Source organism: Xenopus tropicalis, chromosome 7 (assembly GCF_000004195.4).
Source record: "Xenopus tropicalis strain Nigerian chromosome 7, UCB_Xtro_10.0, whole genome shotgun sequence".
NCBI lineage: Eukaryota > Metazoa > Chordata > Amphibia > Anura > Pipidae > Xenopus > Xenopus tropicalis.
In genome coordinates this window covers 113530300-113542810 of record NC_030683.2, presented here as the reverse complement: position 1 = coordinate 113542810, position 12511 = coordinate 113530300, and the positions used below count along the sequence as shown (strand labels likewise).

Sequence of the window (12511 nt, the reverse complement as noted above, 5' to 3'; positions counted from 1 at the left end):
ATGTGGAATGTGGTTTGCATTCAAGTAAGCCCATTTTAATATGTTAATAATGATAAGTGCTGTAGGTTGTTGGGGTTAGGTTTTAAAAAATCCAGAATTTAAGCATTGTCACCCTGTTTGTCCCCCATTGTCAAGGTTTTTCCTGCATCAAGCAAAACCTCCCGTGGAAGAATGGCTTTAAGAACAGTAATATAATGGCTATTATAGTATAGTATCTAGTATGAAACATACCAGGATTTATATATATATATTTCTTTTTCTTTCTTTCAGCTATGGTCTGGTTGCACTGGACCAGCGGGCACCGGGAGAAAATTCAGTGGACCCTGGCCCTCTAGGGCCCCACCAGCCCAAACCCTCTGTTTATCCTGTCAGGAAATATGCTTGTGGCAGCTACAGGCAGCAGCATGTCTCGGCTCTGAGGCATAAATTGGGGAGTGGGGTGCGGAACATGGGTAAGTGTTAAGCACAGGGGTGGCTGGGGGATTCACAACGATGAACTCCCGACATTGCACCTCTGACACCTCCCTAAAGAAAATTCTCTACTTCCAGATGGCAGTTTTAGTGTTAGGGTCAATAAACAGGGGCCCCTGCATGATCAGTGGGACCTTGCACTATTTCTACACAGGTCCCCTAAACTAACAGTTCCCACCGCTTTCCCTTAACCACTCCAACCTGCATTAAAATGCAAAAGTGCCAAGGGGAAGGGTTACTATACTGCAGTGCCACCAGTATGGTACAGTGACAATCTGTCAAAACAGATTATTGCTTTAAAACCAGATGTCAAAAACAATGTCACAAACTAGCAAACCAATTGGGTAAATAACTTAGGAACAGTAGAAATATAAATCCTAGCCTTGCTCTTAATGAGGTGTTGGAGCTTATAGATCAAAGGCTGCTGTTGGTTGTACACCCCTGCGGAAAGATAATCGAAACAAATAAGTAACAAAAAAGTTATGTGTAAGCTAAATGAGGACCCCCCAGAGACTAAGAACCCCGGGCATGTTGCCCTCATTGCCCTGCCCTTAAACCTCCCTGGCCCCTCAAAACAGGAGCCCTTTGGGAACACTAGATATATCCTTGTATTAAGAACCACTGATGTCAGTGGATCAGCACTGTTTGGGAATATGGGAATTATGACATTCTTTGCTTTCATCCAGTTCAAAGAGAAGAGGAATGACTGCAGCCTGAGGGAAAGATCACAGTAAGCTGCGCTGTTTCTCTGACAAACAGAATTATCAGATCACTATATGTGGATATATATATATATATGTGTGTGTGTGTGTGTATTCCTACATCCAGCCTCATTACATCATAATAATCTGTTATTTCACAAAAGGTGCCGTTGTGCTGCCTTCATTTGCAACATTTTTAGAAAACATTATTATTTCAGAAATTTCTGTTTTGTAAAAATGTGGTTCCTATTTCTATGCCTGATATAAACATAATTTAGTCAGGGCAGTTGGCTCCCTTACCTTTGGCCCCTGGTTTTGCTCACTAAAGTAACACTCTTTAAACCTCATCATTTTGCTACTGATCTAAGCAATAACTCCATGTTTAACCAACATAGCAACCTTGTATTCGAGCAAAGATCATTTCATATTTATTAATTGCCATCTACAATGTTCTGCCTTGACAAGCCTCTGGGTTGCACAAACCTCAAAGCACAATAACTACATAATGATTAGATGTTGATTACAGCATGGTAATTAGAGGATATATTAAATTTATTACGGGTGTTAAGTTTATTAAGTGTAGATCAGCATCAGAAAGCCCAATGTTTAAGGGATCATTAAACCTTTAAAATAAGTGAATGTAGAATTGATGAGCGTGCTACTCGAAGCACTTTTGCAATTTACCTTCATTATTTATATTTTTTTAATTCTAAGATATTAAGGGATAAAGATCTTCTGGTTAGGAAAAACATTGGAAACCTCAGATAACTTGCCTCACAGCTTTCATAACCAGAAAAACATCGGATCAGCCCTCTTTTTCCTCAACAACATCATGGCCAGACGCTGTTGTTAATTTAAATTCATTGCAACAGGGTAAAGATACCATAAATTTGTAACTGGGATTCTGCTGCCAGCTGGGATGGACACAAAACTGGCAGAAACTTGGGGGGGGAGTTTGTCATTTACAGTGTAATAATAATAATAATAATCAGATACTTACATTTGTCAGGTTTGTATAGACATAACTGTTATGTAATGTAGGGGAATAGTCATTATTGCGCATTATAATAATAATCAAAGCATACACAGCACAGATATCTTGCCAAACTGGAATATATATCAGTAAATATTACCCTTTTACACCCTTTCCCTTGAGCCGCCATTTAGTGATGGGCTGTGTGCTCCCTCAGAGATCAGCTGACAGGAAATAATGCAGCTCTAGGAAGTAGTGTGGGAGTAAAAGGCAGAACTTTGCCCATTAAGGGCTCTGGTACACGGGGAGATTAGTCGCCCGTGGCAAAACTCCCTGTTCGCGGGCGACTAATCTCCCTCGCGAGTCTTTTTCGGCGATTTGCGCGAAATCGCGCCGCCGCGCTGCCATCCCGCCGGCGACTTACATGTTCGCCGGTGGTATGGCAGGGGGAAGGCAACTCGGGGAGATTAGTCGCCCGCGAGCAGGGAGTTTTGCCGCGGGCGACTAATCTCCCCGTGTACCAGAGCTCTAATTGTGTGGACTATGCGTGCCTTGGCTTGTTTGTGTACACTGTGAATCCTCTGATCCCAGGGGGCGGCCCATAGTACTTCAAATGTCAATTTTCTATTTAGGGTTACCCAATGGCATGTATGGGTATGGGATCCGTTATCCGGGAACCAATATCCAGAAAGCTCCGAATTACGGAAAGCCCGTCTCCCATAGACTCCATTTTAGTCAAATAATTCAGATTTTTAAAATTGATTTCCTTTTTCTCTGTAAAAACAAAACAGTGCTTTGTATTTGATTCAAACTAAGATATAATTAATCCTTATTGGATGCAAATAATCCTATTGAGTTTTATTACTGTTTTATTGATTTTTTTATAGACTTAAGGTATGAAGATCCACATTACGGAAAGACCCCTTATCAGGAACACCCTTGGTTCCACACATTCTGGATAATTGGTCCTATACCTGTACTACTAAAATAGTATATTTATATGAAAATGGTTTACTTAGAAGCCTACAGTGGTCATTTACAAAGGCAAGTGCAATTGCAGTTGCGCATGTTTGGCCACAGTTGCTGCTGAAAAAAATACAGTTGTTCATGAAAGGTACCTGTGTCAAAATTTGCCCCTTGCACTTGCATATAGTTATGCTTGGTGCCACTTGCTCTGTGCCGCCTAGTGTTCCAAGTTGAGCCCAGCAAGCTTACTGACACAGGTGCACCCTGCAAGCTCCACCTTTCCCTCAGTAACCTTCATCAATTGGCACAGTGAAATTGCGCTTCAATAATCAGGCACACATGGCATTTTGACAGCGAGCCCTGAATGCAATGCTAACTAAACTCGTAACTAAACATCAAAGAGGAATGTCAACTTATAAGTGTTGGTATTCAAATAGTAATGACTTAGAGTAAAGGTCCCCATACATGGGCCGATAGTAGCTGCCAATATCGGTCCCTTGGACTGATTCGGCAGCTTATCGGCCCGTGTAGGGGCAGAAACGAGGGGCCTGCCTGACCAATATCTGGCCTGAAATTGTCCAGATATCGATCGGCCAGGTTAGAAAATTCAGTCGGATCGGGGACCGCATCGGCTCTTTGATGTGGTCCCCGAACCGACTGCCCCATTGCCGCCCACATAATCCGATCGTTTGGCCCCAGGGCCAAACGATCAAATTATTTTTTTTTTACCTAAACGCTCCCCGATATCGCCCACCCGTAGATGTGTCGCCAAGCTCGTGTATGGGGACCTTAATAGTAGATATAGGAGTTTGGGAGTTATGAGGAGGTGAACCTACACCTAAAAAAGATAAAATATATATTTTGCATGACTTTCTATGCAATTAATAGCAAAGTAGAGATGATATGCTTATATCCTCTACACTGCTGGGCATAATAATATTTAATAGCCAGCTCTGCTTCAGCCAAGACTCCAGTTCCCATGATGCCTTGCATGTTCTGCGATTGACAGACCTGTAAAGAAGGACAATGACAGATTGGGTGCATTGAATTGTGGGAACTGGGGTCTTGGCTGGCAGGAAACTGTCTACAGCAACATTGTTTTAATGGTGTATGTAGTAAGAACCAGAGGTGCAAAGAATAGCAAAGGTCAACTACTCCTTTCTTACAGTAGAAATAGATTCTTACAGTGCCAGACTGGGGAAGGCAGGGCCTACAGATAACATATAAAGGCCCTACCAAGCTCTCTGGCACACCACCTGACACCACCTCCCCTCCATGATTTTCACTATCAATCATTATTCACTGCAACCCCCGGAACTCCACCACTGCGCTACATAGCCTGCCCATATGCCCAACAGGACCGGGGCCCACCGGCTTTCTCCCAGTGACCCAGCAGGCCAGTGTTATGCTACTTTCTAACAAGAACTTTTACAAGAAGTCTTAAAATCATTAAAAATGTGTAATTTATATCTATTGGAAAGTTGCTTAGAATTAAATTTGCTTTCATTAAGGCAAATATTATGTTTGGCTTACAGCCCCTTGAATAAATTAGTCCTGTATTCCTTTTAATTTGCCGGGCTTAAATCCCTTTTGCAAAGACATGTAATCAGGAGAAGCATTCATTAAAGCCGGCTCCATTATCTAATGAAATTGTCCTGCTTAGCTGCACACAGGATATATTCTTTAGCAGATTTCCTTCTGTGCCAGGTCACTGGGGGTCAGGCCAGGCTTACCTTTCTGGGGCAGTGGAAATTTATCATATTATTAATTTATTTTTAACAACTCTGCTTTTTCTTTTTCTTTTTTCAGATTGGCCTTGTCCGTGCTGTCTGACTGTCACCTTAGCCCTGGTCTATGTAACTTAATCAACGAGAGTGCACGTCGGTGAATGTAGCTAATATGTCAAATCATACCTGTCTCAACAGATATTCTACACCGGTGAAGATAAATGCCCTCAGACTCCATCTGTCTGTCCCCCTCACCTTGGTGAAAGGTGTTTCAGGGCTGCCTATTCAATGCTTGCAAATGCATTCCTTGTGGAAGCCAGGTACAAACATGAGCACAAGGAAAGGGAAAGCAATTATCATTAGTAAAAGCCGCTGCCATAATGTTTTTGTCTCTTTTATGTCTCTCGTTTGTGATTACACTCCTGGCATCCACTCAGCTCAGCTTCAGAGATAGAGAAGAGAGGTCTAAGCTGTCCCAACCCAGCTTGAGAGCTAAACAACTACTTAATGCTCTGTTGCCATGAATATCACAAGCGTTATTGACCTTGTTTTGTACCACAGTGTGCCCTAAAATCACACAGTTCATCACTGGTGTCTACTTCTTTGGGTGCAGACTAGAGAACTGCAAAATACCCACGGGTACCCGCGGAATACCCACAAAGCAGTACCCCACCTGGGTATCTGGTTCAGCTGTGGATCTTAGCCCTCCTGCCTGCCCCTGACATTAAAGAATGTTTTTCCCTTTGCCTGTCATGTCACTTCTGGTCCATGGTGACATCACTTGGGTCAGGTAGTCAGGGTTGTGGGTGTGGGTTGGTTTGCGGGCCAGTGGTTCCAGGTTGGGCATGGGTCTGCTCAACCTGGCCCATGCAGGACTGTAGTACAGACCAGAAAGTAAATAGTAGAGGGCACCAATAAACATACAAGTCAGAAAAATATAAATGTACATTAAAATGCTGCCCTGATATTTAGTTTGTCTAAAGCTGGCCATGCAGGTTATTGGAATAACATTGTATGGTATGGTATGCAGTAATTATATGAGGCTTGTATATTTTTCTATCTACCAATAAATCATGTTTAGTGCTAAGTTGCAGGCAGACTGTTTGTGGCTGCTCTGCCCTCCAGTTGGCATGTGTTTCTCTCCCTTTCTCTCCCTTTCCAAAAGACCTAGATGATGCCCGTGGCCAGATTCCCATGCCTTATGTCGCAGCTGGCATTTGCAAGAGTCCCCTTGTGTTGATGCTTGGAGCGACATTTTGGAAAGCATGTCAGGAGGCTAGGCTTGTAGTTAAGGTTCAGCTGGAAATTGCATGATCTCAAATATCTGGATGCCATGTCATGGCAATGAAAATTTAGATAAAGCTTTCAAGATGCTGATATTTCCGGTGACTGAAACTCCTGTGTCTTTTCACAGCTGAGAAGAGAAAAGGCTCAATCCCCTGCTAAACTTTGCTTGCTATTGGCTGGAACATTATTCCGGAGCTGATCTAATTACATGGTGTAGTTGACATTTCATGACCAACAAGATCCAATAGTATTTTATATAAAACGCTGCTATTATTTTTGTCTGTTGCAAGCATTTTCTGGTGACATTTTTTATTTTTTAATTGCCACTTGGAATCCCAGAATCTGAAAGTGATTGTTGTTTACAGGGTAAACATACGTAGGGTCTCCCCTAGGTTTCAACACATTCCATCCAATATTTGCTGCGGCCTGTCATTTTCAGAAACTATTCCAGGCATCCATCACATTTCCTTCCACTACTTCCTTCCTTGTCTTTCACCCTCTAATTTTACAAAGTGACCTCTTGTCCTTATCTTCCTTTTTCTAATATAAAAATGCCACCCTCGAGCACTTTGTAGCATTCCCTAATTTATTGGAACACTTCCCTTCTCTCCTCCAAGCTATTCATGCACTGTCCCTGATGTAATTTGCCATGTAAGCATCATACCAGTTGAATAGTTCCCTTTCAACCTCATTCTTGAAAATAGTGCTGAACACACAATATCCCAGTTGTCCAATGATACACTTTGCTGCACCAACACTGGCATGGAATTCAAATATTTCCCAGTCATCAAATCAGGTAACAGTGTCTCTGAAAACAGGAAACTGTGATTATCTTACTCCTGTATGCTAGAGAAGATTGTATTCCCTGAGCAAGGAGATTATATATTTGTATCCTTTACATATAAAGGCATGGGATATTATGCAGCAATTTTAAGGGGATTAGCCATTCACATTAGTCTGTGATATACTGTTAATTTAATGTAATTGCCCCAAATGCTTTGTGCATGGGACTATAGTGCACCTCCACTTTTAATCCTTCATAAATGAGCCCAGGAAGGAGTCCCAGAGTTAATCTGGCATGTCAGGTAGACCCCACCAGTCCTGGACTGGGATTCAAAATAGGCCTTGGCATTTTCTGTATGAAGAGGCTAAAACACGGCCCAATAAATAGTGATTGTCTATGGCATCTTGCAGCAGCCCCTCTGGCAATTGCCAAAATCCACAGATTGTTGGTCCCACTGTAGTACCATACAGGGTCGGACTGGGGGGTGAAGGGCCCACCGGGGCTCCTGCCCCAGGGCCCTGCAGGTGACCCCGCCAGCCACATCCCCTAATTCCCCCCCCAGCAGGGCCCCCCTAACCCCCCTCGCAGGCCCCCCCACCCGCTACTTCCTCCCCCGAGCGTGTGTAATTTAACGCGTCGGGAGGAGTGGTTGGGCAGGGGGTGCCAGGGCCCACTAGAGCTGGGGCCCACCGAGATTTATCCCAGTGTCCCGGCGGCCTGTCCGACCCTGGTACCATATACTGTACATATTTACCATAAGCCATTTCACACCAATGCCATTTAACACATTGTATGCACTTAGTCATGGCAAACTTGGCCTGGTCTCTTTAAAGAGCATTGATACCATATAGACCACCTGTAGCACCATCTGAATATTAGGGGTTTCTTATAGAACCTCTTGTAAAAAAAAAAAAGCCTGTTTCATGTAGCCTGAAAATTCAGCACACCAGAACAAACCATCATCAATCATTATCATCAGCAATCTTATGGGTCATTTGTTGGTGCTCAGAATCTAATAGTTGCAATGATGATAATAATGATGAAAATGGATTTCTGGAGAATTTGCTTTGATGTCATAAGCACACCTAATATCACAATGTTAACCAATGTTAACAAGATTTCTAGTTCTGGCAGAATGGAGTTGTTGTTCTTTGGAACTATTTTCCTTTAATTGTTTTTTCAGTGCTAATGGTGCTGTGAGATCAAAGACAGTAAATGGGCTCATTCACAACCTAGTATGGTAATTATGTGATTTTACAACATGTGCCAATGCAGTTAAAGCTACTGAGGCACTTGAGTTTAATTGATCTGAGGTGTTTACCCAACAGTGCCAGATGAATCTGATGATGCCCTAAAGAACTGGCAAAGAAAAGGTTAGCTGCTAACAAGATGTGCGAAACATGATATATCCTTGTCCATCAAATCTGGGTTCTAGGAAAAGAAATATATTCTTGTTTTTTAACATTGTTATTTAAGACTCATCTACCCCAGCAGGAAATAAATTAGTGTAGGAGATTCACTGAATGATGGAAGGACTGCTGGAGAGAGGATAAGAGAATAAATTTGCCTGTGGATGGAACCCCAGATATTTCGGTAGGATGAGGCCCCAAATCAAAAAGGAAAAAAGCTATGTAATTCAGGGATGTCCAACCTGCAGCCCTCCAGTTGTTGCTGAACTATAGTTTCCACCATCCCAACATTTTTTATTCTAATTTTCTATTCACCCAGTGCACTTTCCTCTAGTAATACTGCTGCATGTATCTTGCCCATATGATACACCGGCAGAATTAAGCTGCTGATTTGGTCCCCTCAGACCCGGTTGGCATCTTTTTTGCCTGTGTATGGGGCCAGATCAGGCAGATCAATATCTGGCCCCAGATAAAAGTGGAAAACAGTGACTTTCATCCTAATAATAAACAGTTATAAATTTAGGAGGCAACAGCCTAGGAAACCTGACTAATTACTCATACAGTTGCTGATGGAGGGATTCATTGGCAAGCAGGGCTTAAGGTGGCCATACACGTTAAGAATTGCTTGTGGGTGATATTGGGCTAATTTGATCGTTTGGCCCTAGATCGAATTACAACAACGGCATAGGAGAAAATCAGACCTGCCCAATTGACACCTGGATGATTTTCCGGCAGATATCAATCAGGGAGGCCTGTCGGGGGGGGGACCCATACATGATCAGATAAGATGCCGGATTGAACTAAAGGACTCAAAGCGCAGCTTAAATCTGCCCGTGCATGGCCACCTTTAGGCACACAACACCTTCTGCTACACCTCCCCCACAGTAATAACAGTTCCAGATTTTAGACATACAGTATACAAAAGGTATGCTTGTGATACTACCTGAGACATAACGACAAGAAAAATAAACTATGGTGAAATAAACATCTACTATTGTTTTTTATTATTTTAAGCAACAACTTCTCTTACCCAAAAGTGTCCTCAGATTTCTGGATGCTGAACTAAAGTTCCATAAATGCCTCTCCCTAGAGAAGGATAAGTAAACAGGATAAGTAAACAGGACATGTAAACCTTCCTACGACATGAGCAAAACTATTGAATTCCATATGCCATTTATTGGTAAGGTGCTCAAGATGGCTTTGGTCTCCAGAGTTATGTGACTGTAATTATTTCAGATCCCTCTAGGAGAGGACTTTTTACTGCTCTGACCCACTCCTTATGACCAGGACCTCCTCCCAGACCTGAAATACAAATTAGCTGCCCCCCAACATGCCTATTGTCCATCCCTGGCACGCCCATCCCCCACCCCCAAAACACCAACTTTCCACCCCCATGATGTCACCACCACCATAGGCGGAGGGTGACTTTTTTGTTTGGGGAGGCTAAAGATGGCCCATACACAGACTGACCTACAGCTAATGTGACACTTAGTGGATTCACTGCTGGTGTAAAAAATTAACCTCCCAACTACCTCTTGCCGTTCCCACTGACTCCCAGGGATACTGTACAAAAGTGCGGGTGGGGGGGATTTTTTTAACCCTAAAATGCTTAGGATGTAAAAGCATTCATACGTGCACTTCTGTTAGGGGTTCTCTATACATTTGTGTTCAGTTAATTTAAAGGTGAACTACCCCTTTAACCTAACTTTTAATATGATGTAGACTCTTTTATTTTTAATGGTTTTTCGGTTATTTAGCTTTTTGTTCAGCAGCTCTCCATTTGGTATTTCAGCAGCTATCTGGTTGCTAGGGTCTTATATACCAGGTAGTGGTTTAAACAAGAGATGGGAATATGAATAGTTAAGGGGCCTGCATGGAAAAATAAAACTGTAGCTTCACAGAGCAATACTTTTTGGTCAGTGACCCTCATTTGAAAGCTGGAAAGAGGCAGAAGCGAAAGGCAAATTATTCAAAAACTATATAAAATTAACTAGGAAGACCAATTGCAAAGTTGCTAGGAATGGGCCATTCTATAACATACTACAAGTTAACTTAAAAGTGAACCTCCCCATTAGATGTGTTTAAGTTAGCTTTATAGAAAGTGAGGCAGCAGGTACTGACATCCCAGGCACGTTATATACAGCGAGACACAGTCTTTATATACAAAACCAGCACATTATATACAATGAGACATAGTCTTTATATACAAACCCAGCACATTATATGCCATGAGGAGCAGTGGGTACAGATGGCAGATATTCAGGCCCTGGCACTATAACACTGGCACTGATACACAGCATTGGCCCCACTGTAACTTACTATAAATGAAAAAACAATGACAAAAGTAAAAAAAAAATAGAATGTGCAAAAAACCATAACAAATATATAAAAGCACAATGAGCTTTGTCAGGGGGAAAAATTAACTTACCCTCCATCTGTTAGGGTAGGGGATATTATAAATGTCAGATGACAAAAAACAATATAATTCCAGCTAGTGGGTCAGTCTTTAGAACATATACAGTATAGTACCTGTGGGATGAAACTGCAGCAAAGTTCAAAGCTGGTTCATGGGTAAACTTACAGTCTGCAGATTCTTCTTTTTTAAGTCTTCATTTCTAAGTCTCCAGTTTGCAAAATTTCCCGATCCCTGTCTGCATCTGTGTCTTGATTGGTCAATTTTACTGTCTGTCAAGAAAGCTGTGCTCTGATTGGAGAATATACAAGAAGAAAGATCCAATCAGAGCACAGCTGATTAGAGCAGAACCCAGAGCTTGCAGGGACAGGAGAAGATTTGCAGGACAGCGCAGAAAAAGAGCCAGGTTTTTTTATTTTATTTTTTTATTTTTAGGGTGCCAGAGCAGGTTTGGGGAGGCTTAGCCTCCCCTAGTCTTATTGAAAATCCGCCTATGACCACCACCCCTCCTTCAACACAGGCTGGGGGAGGGGGAAGGTGGCAAATCTATGAGTGGCTCTCTTACACATATGCTGACAATATCAGTTTTCTTCAACTTCTACTCAATTCCCTCATGTAAACATTCAAAAATTAAAATAACAAAATCTTCTTTTCCCTCAGCTTCACTGCTGCCCATGATTAGGGAAGGGGTACCCATCACAGAGTCACCTACTGTTGCCTGATTTCAGTCTTTAGAACATTATACAAATAACAGAGCTCATTATAACCTAATTTGCTCATCTGCTCATCAGAAATGTAATGATATTTTCTTGGCCTTGCAATGGTATGACTCACTGATGCTGGGACATATCACAGTCGTCTGTTTTCTGATCTTTAGCTATTTAAAATGAAAGGAGAACGTGGTATCTAGAATGCAATCATTACCAACTTCCAGCTGTTTTGTTTAGACTGGACGGTCTCATAAAGCCATTTTCTAGGCCAGGGATCCCCAACCTTTTTTACTTGTGAGTCACACGCAGATGCCTTATTAGGGGGTGCCTAATAAGGACTATGATTGGCTATTTGGTAGCCCCATGTGACTGCTGGCCTGCAGGAGGCTCTGCTTGGAGTAAAACTGTGTTTCTGTGCTTCCAAAACTTGCCTTCAAGGCAGAAATGTAAAAATGGCACCTACTTTGAGGCCACTGGGAGCAACATCCAAGGGGGTGGGGAGCAACATGTTGCCCCTGAGTCTTTGGTTGGGGATTTCTGTTCTAGGCACTAAAAATCTGTCTTTTTAACGGGGTTGTTCACCTTAAGGGTGGAGACACACAGAGCTACTAGTAGTAGCTACTTGTCACGGCTAGAGAAATAGATCTGCGGATCTGTTACTGATAATTGTCTCGTGTGTTTTAGCAGAGGCAGGGGATTTTCTGGAGTTTAGTAGCCATAAAAAACTAGGGATGCACCAAACCCACTTTTTTAGGTTCAGCCGAACTACTAAACCCACCCTGACGGATTCTGCCGAATCCCGAACCAAATCCGAATCCGAAGATTGGAAGGGGTTAAAAATTGCTGTGGGTGCAGCGCTCCCCAAATGTTTTCCCCCCTGACCATGTAACCCTTTCCAAATTCTAATTAGCATATGCTAATTTATGCTAATTAGGATTCGGATTCTGTTCTGCCAGGACCTTGGATTTGACCAAAACCGAATCCTTCAAAAAAAGCCTGGATTCAGCCAGAATCCCGAACCTAATCCGGAGTTCGGTGCACCCCTATAAAAAAGTAGCTACTTCTAGTAG

General features: G+C 42.4%; 1 long non-coding RNA gene across 1 annotated transcript; it reads left to right on the top strand.

Moving 5' to 3' along the window:
- The first annotated feature begins 273 nt into the window (after positions 1-273).
- On the top strand, positions 274-5219 carry LOC105947941. The gene is made up of 3 exons (XR_001171349.3): positions 274-452; positions 1158-1201; positions 4921-5219. It is a non-coding gene; the product is annotated as an uncharacterized LOC105947941 (long non-coding RNA).
- The last annotated feature ends 7292 nt before the right edge of the window (positions 5220-12511 follow it).